Source organism: Rosa rugosa, chromosome 5 (assembly GCF_958449725.1).
Source record: "Rosa rugosa chromosome 5, drRosRugo1.1, whole genome shotgun sequence".
NCBI classification, from domain to species: domain Eukaryota; kingdom Viridiplantae; phylum Streptophyta; class Magnoliopsida; order Rosales; family Rosaceae; genus Rosa; species Rosa rugosa.
The window spans coordinates 24,993,540-25,010,088 of NC_084824.1; the positions used below are offsets into that span (position 1 = coordinate 24,993,540).

General features: G+C 42.7%; 1 pseudogene; it reads left to right on the forward strand.

Annotated features, from left to right (window-relative positions):
* The first annotated feature begins 13,115 nt into the window (after positions 1 to 13,115).
* LOC133707731 (ADP-ribosylation factor 2-like) lies at positions 13,116 to 16,041 on the forward strand (annotated as a pseudogene).
* The last annotated feature ends 508 nt before the right edge of the window (positions 16,042 to 16,549 follow it).

Consider the following 16,549-nt stretch of genomic DNA (forward strand, 5'->3'; position numbering starts at 1 on the left):
AACATGATAAGGCTTGCAAGACCTTTGTCTCCGGTGTATCTTATCTGTTACCAAGCTAATATTACCGAGGCTAATTAGTAAATAGGAGTATATAAATTATAGTGATAATTAACGACATTACCATCAGATTCAAGACTACACAAGTAATCGAGGACAAGCAGCTTCAAGACTACAGTATAAATAAATGACATGAGTCACATGACTGATAAACAGAAACTGAACAGGACTTGTCAACCCACATAAACCTGGTCAATACCTGAAATGTCATCTCTAAATTATAAAGCTCCCAAATAAACAAGCATGAGCTAGTTCTCTAAATTACCATCAGATATAAATCATTGGCTCTCTGCTGTCAACTGAAAGATTTAGAAACCTTAGAATTGTTATCAAATCAAATCTCAGAATAAATGGCAATTGTGATGACACCAATATTTGAAGTCACATATTTATACCCAATATTGAGTCAGTAAGCCTAGTCACTGTAATTGTTGAAGTAAAGAAAACAATGTCAACATGTATAATTCAATATATGCAGGAGTTTCCCTCTCTACTTATCAGGAAAACAAAAAAACAAAACAAAACAAAAAATTCCAGCCAAGTCACCTGATCTCTTAGGGCTGTGTTGCAATAAAATGCAAAAACAATCAAATATTGCTCAAACTATGTCATTAAGAAACAAAAAGAGATCTACATTTGTGTACTGTTGTTCATCACCAAGGGATAAAAACTAATTCTACAGATACAAATGCCTTGCAAAATGAAAACCTCTCAACGTTTTCTGCATTCCCGATCATGCTTAGTGCTTCATCAATATTTTTTATGAAGGTTTCATAGCAAGCAATATCAAGGACATAACCCTTAACTATCAGTAAAATAAAGACTTCATTTGCCTTATCCACTTTCTCATTCAGACAATATTTATCAATCATACTGTAAGTTGTGCCCAACTCCAGAATGCATGCCGTATTGAATTGTTGCCTCAAATGCTTTGGGAGCCTCTGCTGTCATCCTTGTTTTAAAGAGAGTATCCAAAAGCATTGTCAAGGATATGGCATCAAATAAAATTCCATGACCTACCATTTCATCAAACAACCATGGGGCTTTTCCGCATTGACCTATATGGCACATAGCATAAACTGAAGGACTAAACAACAGTAAGTAATAGTGCAAGGATCAGGTTTGCCTCTATCAATCATTTCTTCCACAAAACTAATTAAGTGTCTCTACTGCTTCCCTTCCGTGCATAAAGCATTCAAATCACCATTGAATGTAACAATATCAAGAAAGACTCCTCCACCAATCACGTTTTCAGAAAACTGCATGGCTTCTTGCCATTGTTAGACTTGCATGAGGCAGAAGTTAGGGAAGTAATACTGACAACATCAGGCAATATGACACACACACACACACACACACACATACAAGTTTGTTTCCGAGTCTGATGTTGGATCCCTTCTTTTTACATTTGATCCATTTCCCTCTGTATGTGTGACTTCCTAAAAAAAAATCCAACATTCTACTTCTACTTATAAATAAAAAAATAATCCATATCTTTCACCCTTTTTTGTAAAGAGGAAAAAGCTAATCCTCCTCCTCAAGACGAACACACTCTAACTTTAAGGCCCCGTTGAGTGACTAGGACTGATTGGATGTGTAAACACATTAGATTCAAGGTGTATTAAAGGATGAAATGGAGGCTGACTTCCAACTTTTGTCCAATTCAAGGGAAGAAGATAAATTAGTTATAAGGAGTTGATATCCCACCATTCTGTGCAGATTGAAAACCATAGGTGTCCTTCATTTAACCATCATCTTCTTTCTTCAACTTGCAGAAAAGTTTAGATATTAACCTCATTTCTTCCTTCGATGTAATGAGTTAGCAAATCCAATCCAATCCTATGCACCAAAAAGGTCCAAAATATATCAGAACTGATGTCAAGCTCAAGCCCAGAAAATGGTGGTGGTCACATTCTAATGATCCCATAACCGACCACTGGCCACATTGTGATTGATTTACAGAATTTGGAAAAAAAAAGAAGCACAAAGCTTATATGAGAAATCTACAGCAGCACAGCTTACCCTGGCAAAACAACCTCATGTGCAGTTAAAATCTATATGTATCGAATTTCACAAACATCTTAGAGCTCCACCACATATATAGATATTCATCCAAGCAAAGACCAAAAGTATCTGACAAGGCCAATCAATAATTTTCAATCTAAATGACATCAAATAAAATTAGGCTGTGAAAAGAACAGATCAATGATTATCATGTGTTGAGAATCAATAGCCAGATAGAAAAACACAAACCTGCAATGTCGAAAGACAGATACAGACATGGTTATATATTAAGATAAGTAATATATATGTACCAATTTTTGCCAGCTTATCTAAGAAACTAATTATTCAATTGAAACATGAAATATTTATAATATAGCTATCTCTTCCAAAAACATATATCTACCTCTTCCAGCCATATAGAAGAGAGAAAAAATGAGGATAAATATTTTTCCCTACCTAAGAGGTCTGCAAACAAAGTAGCAATTGTTTCCTACAGTAATCATATTGGTATGATCTAGTCTATTTTTTCTCATACAGTAAATATCCCTTGTGACCAAGGACAAAACTGAAATCCCTCATCTTTTAGTTTCTTAGCTTCATTGCTTATCACCTTACATGCTGAAGTATCATTATTTACCCTTCATTTGACCCAAGCTACATTCTCTTTCTCCAAAAGGATAGTATAGTATGAAACATGGTTATAATAACTAGCAAGAAACAATTATCAAAAAACTATTTCAGTAGGCGTAGTGGCATTCATCTTGGCATCAGGCTTAGTTGGGATTTGGGATTGTCACGTTTTATGTGAATTTAAGCCAAAAACAAATAAATCCATCATACTATCTTTTGGAACCAACTCTGCCTAGAGACAATCATTTTGGGCCATCAATTAATAATGTATAAATTGAAGCACAAGGATGTCTGTCCTACGCATATATAACAAAAAGAACTATTGAAGTAAATTTCCTTATGGCTACTAAGAGCCATAGTGAATTCTATCAGAAGGTTGAATTCTTTGAACAGCTAGGGCGCCAAAGCTTTTTAATACAGTAGAGTATTTTACGGAAATACTAAACATGTCGAAAACAATTCAGATGGAAGTGATATTTTTGCTAATGCTTGTTCCTCTTGACGTACTTAGATACCTGTAGAAAAACTAATACAACATAAAGGAGAGCTATAACTAAGCTAATTTATATTGAATCGGGTCAAAACCAGCAAAAAAATGCTTCAGATAAAAGGATAAATCACAGTGCCGTATCAAAACCCTACACATTAATATACACTAAATAAATATCTGATCTCACACTCATAGTGCCAAAATATTGTCTAGGGGAAAAAGGAACTTTTATTCATTCTAAGCGAGATAGTTACATTAAAAATTGGATCGACAAATGATAGCCCTTATTGGCTTGATTTGAAGCTAATGAACAAAGTACTCACCAGAGTACATTAAGCAATTCACTAACCTTTACATATCCACCACCACTGCAGAGATTATTGCATACACGCAGCAGTTTTACAAGAAAGACATCATCCGTCAATAATGAACTGATCATCTTGATTATCTCCATCAACCCTAGCATCTTCATGATCCAAACTATTCACATGGGGCAAACTCTGCATCATCTGTGATAAATAATGGTTGCTTGCACCGGTATGATCAGACAGTCCAGCTGGATGAGTAGTCCACTGAGAGACAATCCCCGGCCAGTAACTGGCTCGAAAGATTTTGCTGCTCATGAAGAATGCGAGTCTGCATCTGGCCCATCTCTGCCCGGTGGTGACCCAACATATCATCCATCCTCTTCTTCCATTCTGACCTCCTCCTATTCATCCTCTCCTCCCATTCCCTCTCATGAATCAACGCTTCTTCTCCTCTTCTTCTTCTTCTTCTTCTTCTCTGTCTCTCCTCACTGTCCTTCTCGAAATGCTTCCCATTCTTGAATCCTCTGCTTCTTCAACTGCTCCCGTTCTTGCTCACACTCCATTCTCTTTGCCTTCTCTTTCTCCTTCTTCTTCACCCATTCCTCCCATTTCCATTCCCGTTCTTGCTCACACTCCATTCTAAAACTCTCACTCCTCTGTCTCTCCCATTCTCTCTCTGCCTCACGCCGTTCAAACCGAGCCTCCATTTCTCTCAACTTGCCCAGCTGGTTACCAATAAAAGCCCACGCCTTCTTTCCCAACACAGTCAAAACCTCCCTCTTCCTCACCAGACGTTCTCTATGTTCCGGAGGCTGTGGGGGTGGTCGATAAATTTGACCCTGCAATCAAGGCAATTAAAGAGAAGTAATGACAACAGTAAATGCAACGGTTAATGTAGCTGTAAATGCGACGATAAATGCGACATTCAGTATGACAATCATGGCCGCCAATAAGTGACGGTTATTGCAGGAGTAAATACGGCCTTAATGGTGGCGTGCCGCTCAAGTCACTACGGCTTGCTGTGCAAGTTTACTTGCAGCCCACGCCGAGGTACACCTATAAATAGGCTGCTCGACGTCAAGGTAATGCATCGAATTCCAATTCTCTCTACTCCACTACTAAGAAACATACTGACTTAGGCATCGGAGAGTTTTCTGCAGGTACCCCCCCTCCTCGAGCCAACAGTCAAACTTCGAGTCAACGCTCGAGGGAAGCTTCTCGATTGTTCCCAGTCAGCTCCCGCACCAGTCCGCATTCATTGGTGAGTCAAACTCCTCTACGGAATTTTTCGACACCAACAAGTGGCGCCGTCTGTGGGAAACACTTGTCACGCCCCGAATTTTGAATAATCAATTCAAATCCGAAACATGAATAATAACAATTACAATTAACGTCCTGAATTTTTTTCTCACAAACAACCACACTTCACACCTCTCAATATTACAATAAATCAAATCCTCAAGTTATTTATTACAACACACTCTCACCAAATCAAATTGTAAGGCTCAATGAGCTTACTCACCTCACTATTACAAATGCTGTAAAACTATAACAAATACTCTAACCCGCACGATCACCGCCCTGATTCTCCTGACCTGCAGGATTACCCGCTACACCGTTTGAATAGTGTACCGGGATTGCAACAATACAAACCCGGTAAGCTTTTTGCAAAGCTCGTATGAGTAAATGAAAGGATTGCACGATTTAAAGTGACAAAATCAACTCAAGCACATTTTAATTTTGTTTTGCATAATAATTGAAGTGTACAACGTCACTTCAAGCATCAATCAACTCACGTCTCATCATGACTACTCAAAAATAAACAACTTCTTACTCAATATATACTCACAGGCTTATGATTTATTTATATAAATCATCCCATGCAGTATATTATACTTACAGGCTTATGATTAATTATATTAATCACCCCATTCAGTATATCATACTTACAGGCTTATGATTAATTATATTAATCACCCCATTCAGTATGTCATGTCATACCCAAGGGCATATGATAACTCGTTTATCCCCCAAGCAGTATGATGGCAGACAGACTAGAGCTCTAACTGTATCGTAAAGTGTCACCTGGGCCAAGGTTCACCTTATGAATGACTGCTTCAATCATCAATGTGATAATTTTACTCGACTCTATAAATCAATTATTCCACACAACTCAATCATCACTTTACTCAACTACTCTTCATCAACATCAACTCAATAATATACAATGATTTATATTCTTGAAAGAATAAAGCTCGGAGTTGTAAATAAATCACATCAATTCCACACCATCCAATATATATTTCACGTAAATATATATATACGTAGTCACTCTCACAGGAATGACCACTAATACCAACTATAGTTCAAATGCATTTAAAGATCGATAAATTCATTTTTTATACTTTAAATACATTTTACTTACCTATGGACCGTAGTCGATCAAGTCCATATAATTTAAAACAAATATTTATTTTCATAAAACAATTTCCACAATTTCCCAATTAAATAAAATCACCGAATTTCGGTTCGTGAATGAACCATGTGCGATTTACTCACCTCGATATTCCCGCTGCGTCTTCAATTCAACACAATACACACCGAAATCGTTCACCCAAGGGAGACCGTCAATCACCTAATCACACATGACCTTAACTTAGCCAATAGCTCAAAAACATACTCAAACGACAATCCAACGGTCGGATCGAAATTAAATGATGATCCAACGGTCGGATCCTCACGGATCGCCTTTAGGATCACCCTCCAAAAATCATCACGAAGATCCAACGGTCGGATCTTCCTGAATCGTCCTTACTAACATCTTCACAAATTTATACGAAAATCCGACGGATGGATTCTCACGAATCGCCTCCCTAATCACTGTTTTGCATTTATACGAAGATCCAACGGTCGGATCTTCGCCCATGACCACACAAAGCCACTGGGACAGTCATAAGATCATCATATCAAAACTACAAGTCCATCTGACGGTCCTAACTTCACAGATCACAAATCTAACGATCGAAATCGATCGAAACTTAAAAATTCATAACTTAATCATACGATATCCAAAAATTGCGTATAATATATCGAAATGATCGCATTGAAATATAGAATCTAAAAATGCATAGAAACTATATTTTTGACCCCTGGAGTTGGCCGGAAATGGCCGCCAGAGTTAGTGGCAGAGCCGCCGCCGACCACCGCCAATGGTGTCGGGGCTGGGCTGTTTCTCTTCATCTCAACATGCTTAACAAAAAACTCTAAAAGCATGCTATCTAAAAACGTCAGGAAGGGATCGAAATCTACCTTTGAAGCTACGGTGGCCGGAAAATTTGCAGAATCCGGCGAGCTCCCGTTCGACGTAAAAACTTCCACTACTCGCTTCGATCCCTTCTGGAGAGTTGTTCAGAACTTCAAGGCGAGCTCACTGGTTCAAGAATCACTCAAAACGACGTCCTGTAGCTCAAGATAATTGGATCGATAGCTCCGGTTTCGTTCTTGGTTGGGTTTGACTTGCAGCCACTGCTTCGGGCCACGCCGCCGTGTGAGGCTGCTTCTGGGAGCTTCAGGAAGTTGAGGCGAGCTCGAGGATGAAGTTTGGTGAGTATTGGTGACCGGAAGCACGAGTTATCAAGCTTGAAACTAAAACGGTTTTCAAAACAAACCGGTTTCCGCCGTCGTATCCGGTTGTTCTGCAGAGTAAGGCTGCCGCCTGCAGCTGCGCAAGATCGAGTTGAAGCTGTGGGAGATGGTTTGGTACAGATTGGTGGCCGGCGGAGAGAGAGAGAGAATTGAGAGCTTTTGCTCTGTTTTTCGGACGTGAAACAGAGAAAATGAGGGAGAGTAATCTGTTTGCTAGCTATTGATTTGTTCTTCAATCATGCACAATCATGAAAGAGATAAAGCACCGGTTTCTACGACCTAAAACAAGAAAAGGTGTCTGCCACAATTTCACTTTGACTAAAGAAGACAAAACTCGGTTATTACAACACTTTTCCCTAAAAAGTGATGGCGGGAGCTGCCCCTGACCGGATTCCATTTCTGTCACTAAGGACTGGTAGTGACGAAATTCCTCCCCACCAGCCGCCATATGGGTCCGTCCCGAGCCCCATTGGCGACCTGAACTTGCCTCCAGCTGATGAGACGCAGAGGCTGAGGCAGGAACTCGAGCAATTTCGGAAGGAAAAGCGGGACGTCGAGGCCCGTCGTCGATGAAAACTGGAAAGGTTCCTACAACTCGACAGTGATTCGTCGGACGACGACGCCATCGGCAATCTCCATCAAGCTAACAACGTGGTAGCAAACGCAGGCGCCAGCGGCGTTATCGGGGGAATCTCTGGCGGACCCCTTGTCGAAGGGATGGGAGGCACGTCGAATGGGGGACAGAACGGCTGAGCCGGACTAGGCCAATCCAAGAGGGCGCGTAACGAATCGTGGCGCGAGAAGATGGAAAAAATGATTGATGCATGCAGGCGCACCGGCCCAAGAGAGTTAGCGGCGGAAATCGCAAGGGACGTCGGTAAATCTCCATTTACCGACGACATTCTAAATACGGCAAAGCCCCGCCGATTTACCACGCCGGTATTCCACAAATACGACGGAACGACCGATCCGGTGGACCATATCAAAGGATACAAACAACAGATGTCCATCGAGACAACCGACGAGAAATTAATGTGCAAGATCTTCCCTTCCAGTCTCACGAGGCCGGCATCGACGTGGTTCCAAGATCTCAAGCCGCATTCCATACCGGATTTCGACACATTGAGCCGCACTTTCATTTCACAATACTTCTGCAATCGCAAGCAAAAGAAGGATATGGCGACCCTGTTCAGTACCAAGCAGAAGCCGGGAGAAAAGGTAGGGAAATTTTTCGAAAGGTTTACAGCTGAAATGCGCCATGTTAATTGTGATCCCCAATTCGCCGCGATTGCCTTCCGAGAAGGATTGCTTTTGGGGATGCCATTATGCGAAAGTTTGCTGCGTGATCCGCCAAAGGACATGGACGACATCATTACAAGGGTTCAGGGGGAGATCAGAATTGAAAAGGCCAAAGAAGCACGTGAAGCCCAACTCACTGCCGTTGTCACCTCGAGAGAAGTTGAATGGAATAACACAAAGAATGACATTCAGAGTGATAAAGGAGGGAAACCTCAAGATTATCCCCTTGAAGAATGGTTTACGATTCACCCCGTGACCATATACAAAAGACACGGTCATGAAGGAATATTTGAAAAGCCGCCCCCCCAACCGGAGGCTAGTGACGAGGTTGAAAGAAGTCGATATTGCCCTCTCCACGAGACAAGGGGGCACAGAATATATAAGTGTCAGGGAGTGCGACCAGCAATCGTTACAGCAATGAAGGCTGGTAAACTCCTTCAGTATAAAATGATATAAATTAAGGCAATCAAAGGGTTCATGGAAAAGTCCACGCGCCGAAATTTATCTCGAGTAATGGAGAAGGTACGATAATATGGTGACTTCGTTTTGATAAAAGATGGCACAACTCATAAAACTCAGGTAAGAAAAATAAAAGAGTTTAAGTGATTTTTGCGCGTGTTGATATCTCATTCGAGAGACTATTGAAATTATGTATTTTGTATTTCTCGCGTGAATAATATCACTGGGACTGGTTCCTCGAGTAGGACAGTCCTATTAATATGTATGACTGGTTCCTCGAGTAGGACAGTTGCATTCAATTTGTAGAAACTGGTTCCTCGAGTAGGACAGTTACGTTTGATTCGTAGGAGCTGGTTCCTAGAGTAGGACAGTTGCCTTAATGGTTCGAAACTGGTTCCTCGAGTAGGACAGTTGCCTTAATGGTTCGACATTGGTTCCTCGAGTAGGACAGTAACAGTTGATTTATAGGAGCTGGTTCCTTGAGTAGGACAGTTACCTTAATGCTTCGGGTAGGATGACGTGCCTCACCCTCACTGCAGGCGGGGGTGGGATGAAGGACCACACCCTCGCTGCAGGCGGGGGTGGGATGGCGTGCCTCACCCCTCGCCGAGGGCGGGGGTGGGATGATGGACCACACCCTCGCTGCAGGCGGGGGTGGGATGGCGTGCCTCGCCCCTCGCCGAGGGCGGGGGTGGGATGATGGACCACACCCTCGCTGCAGGCGGGGGTGGGATGGCGTGCCTCGCCCCTCGCCGAGGGCGGGGGTGGGATGATGGACCACACCCTCGCTGCAGGCGGGGGTGGGATGGCGTGCCTCGCCCCTCGCCGAGGGCGGGGGTGGGATGATGGACCACACCCTCGCTGCAAGCGGGGGTGGGATGGCGTGCCTCGCCCCTCGCCGAGCGCGGGGGTGGGATGATGGACCACACCCTCGCTACAGGCGAGGGTGGGATGGCGTGCCTCGCCCCTCACCGAGGGCGGGGGTGGGATGATGGACCACACCCTCGCTGCAGGCGGGGGTGGGATGGCGTGACGAATTTTAATCATGCAGGATATAGGGTGTGTAACCATTGCGTGGCGGATAGACTCGCCATCACGGTTTGGTTTCCCTTCTTCTATTGTTTTGCACAGCTCCATGCCTCGAATATTTTACTCTCGTTTTGTTTTTCTTTCTGAGAGTCTGCGAGCATAGACAAGAAAAACAAGGGGGCAACTAAGGGAATGGAATACAAGGGGGCACATAGGAGAGCCGACGACGTGGCACCCTCGTCGAGACACCCTTGTCGAAATGGATGCCTACGTCAATGACGTGGCACCCTCGTCGAAATCTGATTGCCGACGACGTGGCACCCTTGTCGAAATGGATGCCTACGCTGACGACGTGGCACCCTCGTCGAAATCCGATTGTCGATGACGTGGCACCTTTGTCAAAATGGATGCCTACGCCGACGACGTGGCACCCTCGTCGAAATCCTATTGCCGACGATGTGGCACCCTGGTCAAGGCACCCTTGTCGAAATGGATGCCTACGCCGACGACGTGGCACCCTCGTCGAAATAGACTTCGATTTCGAGGCACCCTCGGCGAAATAGACTTCGATTTCGAGACACCCTCGTCGAAATAGAGTCGATTTCGAGACACCCTCGTCGAAATAGACGTCGACGTCGAGGCACCCTCGTCGAAATGGACGCTGACGTCGAGGCACCCTCGTTGAAATGGACGCTGACGTCGTGGCACCCTCGTTGAAATAGACGCCGATGTCGAAATGGACGTCGACGTCGAGGCTCCCTTGTCGAGAGGGACGTCGACGCCGACGACGAAACGCCGACATCGAGGCGCCCTCGTCGAAATGGACGACGACGTCGAGGCACCCTTGTTGAAGCCGACGTCGAGGCGCCCTCGTCGAAATAGGACGCCGACGTCGAGGCACCCTTGTCGAAGTTGACGTCGAGGCGCCCTCTTCGAAATGGACGCCGACGTCGAGGCACCCTCGTCGAAATGGACACCGACGTCGAGGCACCCTTGTCGAAGTGGACACCTACGCCGACGTTGAGACGCCCTTGCCTTCATTAAAATAGACACCTACGCCGATGTCAAGGTTGACACCAAGGGTCGACGACGAGACGCCAACATCGAGGTCGACACTAAGGTTATTGCGAAACACGTCGCCGACGTCGAGGTTGGGGTCGACGTCGAGGTTAGCGCCAACGTCGAGGTCGACGCCAAGGATATTGAAAAAGACGTCACCGACGTCGAGGTTAGCACCGAGGTTATTGCGAAAGAAGTCATCGACATCGAGGTTGGCGCCGACGTCGAGGTTGATACCGAGGCCGAGGTTAGCACCGAGGTTATTGCGAAAGAAGTCATCGACGTCGAGGTTGGCGCCGACGTCGAGGTTGACACTGAGATTATTGATAAAAACGTCACCGATGTCGAGGTTGGCGCCGACGTCAAGGTTGATACCGACGTGGAGGTTAGCGCCGAGGTTATTGAGAGCGACATCATCGACGTCGAGGCTGGCATAGTAGTTATTGAGAAGGATGTCACTGACGTCGAGGTTGGTGTCGAGATTATTGAGGAAAAATCACCACCGTCGAGGTTGACGCCGCAGACATTAAAGAAGACGTCATCGACGCCTACGCCGATGTCGACGTCATGGTCATTGTGAAGGAGACGTCATGACGTCGAGGCCGACGTCGCAGAATGTTAGGTGACTAAGAAAGGAAAAGAGGAAGAGTTTCGCAGTAGGGTACCTTAGGCTCGGAGTCTAGTTTGAGCTGCGCTGGGGGCACGGCTTAGGAACAAGGTAGCTCAGCGGGGGCACCGAGCGCAGGTGAGACTAGAAACTAGGCTTCGGCGTTGTGGGCGAGGCACCGTAGACGCCACAAGCAGACGAGTCCGCGACGCAAAGAACCCGATACTAGAATGGCTGCAAGACAAAGGCAGATTTGAGTCCTGATTTGGGCACGTCGGCATCAGCGTCGTCGACGAGATGAGATGCCGACTCTAAACAAGGAACGAGGATCTTCTTATACGGGCATCTACATTTTCAACATGAGGAAGGCCTAGATGAAATTCAAAGAGGGGTGCCCAAAGAGAAGTATAAAGATGTGGAGCCCATAGAGAAATTTGAGCTTTGGAAATTTTCTCTTGGGATGAATTCCCAAGGAGAAAATTTGGGGGCATTGTGGGGGTGGTCGATAAATTTGACCCTGCAATCAAGGCAATTAAAGAGAAGTAATGACAACAGTAAATGCAACGGTTAATGTAGCTGTAAATGCGACGATAAATGCGACATTCAGTATGACAATCATGGCCGCCAATAAGTGACGGTTATTGCAGGAGTAAATACGGCCTTAATGGTGGCGTGCCGCTCAAGTCACTACGGCTTGCTGTGCAAGTTTACTTGCAGCCCACGCCGAGGTACACCTATAAATAGGCTGCTCGACGTCAAGGTAATGCATCGAATTCCAATTCTCTCTACTCCACTACTAAGAAACATACTGACTTAGGCATCGGAGAGTTTTCTGCAGGTACCCCCCCTCCTCGAGCCAACAGTCAAACTTCGAGTCAACGCTCGAGGGAAGCTTCTCGATTGTTCCCGGTCAGCTCCCGCGCCAGTCCGCATTCATTGGTGAGTCAAACTCCTCTACGGAATTTTTCGACACCAACAGAGGCTCCCGGTGTGCCACCCCTTCTTGTTCAGAAACTTCAACGCCATTACGACGTCGATTCTTCTTCTTCTTCTTGTTGCGTATTGTAGAATTCTGAGATCGAAAGAAATAGAGATGTAGGGAAGATGTAGGGATCTAAATACAATTTGGAGGTTCATTACATAAACGAGCTTTGATAGAAAAAGCCCAATAACTGTTAACTGACTCCAGCCTTTTAATTTTGAGACTGCACCACCCTTTTTCTTTCTTTGGTCATTCACCAATTTTAAGGTCTAAAACAAAAAACAAAAAAAATTGCCCTTTCAAACATGACAATAATTTACTTATCCACGTAGGAAAAAAAAACCAATTAATAAATTACAAAACAAAGCTTGAATCGGCCCCTATGTTGGCCAAGTGGTGAGAAGGATGCGAAAATGAGTTGGCATTAGGCTACTTTAGCAATTTCATCCTTTCAATGTAACCCAAAAAAAAAAAAATTAAAAAAAAAATTCAAACTTGAATCAATACCAGAAGAAAAATAATAAGAGGGTCGGAAACCCATATAAAGAGCCATAATTGTAGGTGCAACCCACTAATGTGTGTACTGTTTAAAGGGTTTGTCCTTTTCATTTCTCTCTTCTCATTAATAAAACTCTAACATGACTTAATTTCTTGTTAAGTGTTAACGACGCATAATTACGCGCCGTAAATGATATCGTCTCCGAGATCACACTCCCTCAGCTCTCCAACCTCTCGATTGTCAAATCCGCCTCCGCCAGTGTGCCATCCAAGGCGGAGCTCCAGAAGTTCGGCCTCTCCGACGACGATCTCAGAGACTTCGTCAAGGGACTCACTTCCGAATTTTTGATTCAGATCTTCAAATGCGCACCATTTCGATCGAATAGTCGACTCTCTCTAATCCTTCCTGCTCTGCACTTCGCTCCTCGCAGCTCAGTTCGGTCAGTGATTTAGGGTTTTCAATTTTATTTTATTTCGTTTTGATTTTTTTTTTTGAATTTGATATCAACATTCGTTCAATTCAATCCGTAAGGGAAGCTTTCGTGATATCCGAGCCCAGTAACTGAAAGTTTTATATGTCAAATTTTAATTTGTTCGGTTCTGGATTTTCATATGTATATGTTATTTGGTCAATTTGGATTTGTATATCAGTTTGATTTGATGCTTTTCTTTTAAATTTACATGTTACAGAGGTTTTAGGAAAGATTTGACGGAGTGGCGGGAGCGACATACATGCCACTTTGGTTCTCACTACTGATAAGGTCAATTTCTGCTTCTCTCTCTGTTCAATTTTGATTGAATGCATCAAATAACTGGATATTCCATTTGATATGTTGCTAAGCTACTTAAGATTCTAGGTTCTGGAAAATATTAAAAGAAGGTGAAATCCACTGTAAAATTGTTAGCCGGGTCTTAATACCACAACACATTTCAAATGATTGCTTCTACGAATTGATACACTTCGATTCTTTTCTTTAAAATCCATACGTCTTATTCACATATTGTGGATTTATTCATTGTTTTTATTATCATGTTCATTCATTTCTTCCCACTTGCAAATGTGCTGAAAGTGCTTAAGTTGGATTCTTGGTTGATCTTAACACCAGGTCATTACTGCTTTGAAGAAAGGAGCATACTTGCTCAAGTACGGAAGATGGGGATAGTCCAAGTTCTGCCCCTTCCGCTTTTCTACTCCTGAATAACTGGTTATAGTATTGCAATATTGTCTCTGTGTCTGCATGTTCTTTGCTTCTTCTTCTTTTTTTCCCCCTTATATAGGAAATACACTTTGTGTCTGCCTTCTTCATCTTTTTATTATAAGAAACAAAATTTTTGTACAAGACTGGAATAAAATACAGATAGTGAGAGTGGACTATAAATCCTTGAAATGGCTAGGCTACTATACCTGGAAACAACAAATACATCAGAACCAAGCTCTCGCAAATACATCAGATAGTGATCATGTTATGTGATATTTACCAGGTTGCCTTGTGAATTTCAATGATTTTGATGTTCCTCAATGAAATTGGTTAGGTTGTGATGCTTTTAAGATTACTGCAAATGTGAACTTCAGTATTAATAAAAAAAAATTATTGATTGACAGAATTCAATATTGAGACCATAGAATACAAGAACATCAGCTTCAGTCTGGGAAGTTGGGGTCAGGACAAGGTACGAAGTTAGTGATTGTTAAAGAGCCACATGGAGTTATGAAATGAAGTTTAAGTTGGCTTATTTCTGAAAGTTTGCAGTACTTTCTTGTATCAAAAGGCTTGACAGATTTGAGATACCCATTTTCTTCCTTTCAGATCTGACCTTTGTGGAGGCACTACTTCCAGAACACACGGTCTTATCTTTGTTGTAGACAGCAATGACAGAGACCTTGTTGTTGAGGCAAGGGATGAATTGCACACGATGATGAATGAGGTTTGTTCTCATCTTGAGAGAGCACGTTTACAGACATGTTTTTTATCCTTGCAGTAACTAGATTCCTGGCTCTGGTATATGGGGTTTAAGTTATGAATAGATAAAAGACTTGTAGATTATAGAAATGAATGCAAGATTGTTGTAAAAATCAGCAGCCAGTGGCTTAAGTAGCATACTTTACCATGTACTTGTATACCACAGATGTGTGTTGGATATCTGCAAGTTTTCATTGTATTTTTTTCTTCCCAAAATGGACTTATGAATGAAGCTTATCTTGCCAATCTGTTACTCTGCTTTAGCTTTGCCTGTTATGCCTAATTAATAACCATTATTGAACTAGATTTATGTGCTTTAGTATGATCATGTTAATTTGAAGGTCTATTCTTTTTTTCCTGTTATCTGTTCCCTTTTTCTTTAGAGGTTTTATCCGAATGAGATTAGATGTATATTGGTTTCTGTGCCATATTTAATTAAGTTAAATGCTGGTTTCAGGATGAGCTGTGAGAAGCTTTGTTACTTGTTTTTGCCAACAAACAAGATCTCCCCAATGCAATGAATGCTGCTGAAATTACTGATAAGCTTGACCTCCACTCTCTCCAACAACGTCACTAGTAACTTCATGAGCTTCATGACCCTCCTCCGCTTCTGTCATTCATTCAATCTTCATTAGTCTAATATGCGTCATTTTTCTTTACAGGTACATCCAGAACACTTGTGCAACCTCTGGAGAGGGTCTATATGAAGGCCTAAATTGGCTTTCCAACAACATTGCTAACAAGATAATTACCAATATCTATTTCACAACTGTTTTAGAATTAGTTTATAGTGAAAATTTAACCAAGATTATAATTTTTAGCAGCATGATTACTAGTTTAGATCGCACCCTTATAAAATTCTGTGTCCTTTTTGATCATCCATGTTTTCGTTGTCCTATTTTTTTTTTTTCTTTAGACAAATGACTCCGAATTATTATAATATTATTGAATTCTCTTCACCTTTTCTTATACATTTCTGTAATTGCAGCCTTGATCCCTATTTGGGACTTGGGAGTCATTTCGAGGACTGGCAAGAAATGAATATTATCTAGTTTGTTTTAGTGAATATGTTGAAAGATAGAATGCCGTTTTATGTAGATTTTATTTTTATTTTTTTGAAAGGTGTTTGGAACCCAGCCAAGCTGGGAGGCTCATCCCCACGCCTGCCTTATTGAATTAAAATTATGCTTCGAGGGGGACATAGGACCTTGACCTCGAGTGCAATTACAAAAGTCCTCTATGAGGACATTCTGAATAATAACATGAGCCTCCTCTGTTAACGTTAGAGTCTGCGGGGGTCTCTAGTTAACTTAAAGAATGAGAGAGAGAGAGAGAGAGAACGACACAAGCGAAGTATAGTGGTTCGTTTCCCGCCTTAGCGGGAAACTACGTCCACTTGAATGTTTAACTAGTGTGTTGAGCCTTGCGGCCCAAGGGGATTACAAAAGATGTAATGGGATGTTGAGTAAGTGGGAAGGAGTCTCCTTTTATAGGGGAAGGAGGCTCCCTCATTTACATTTT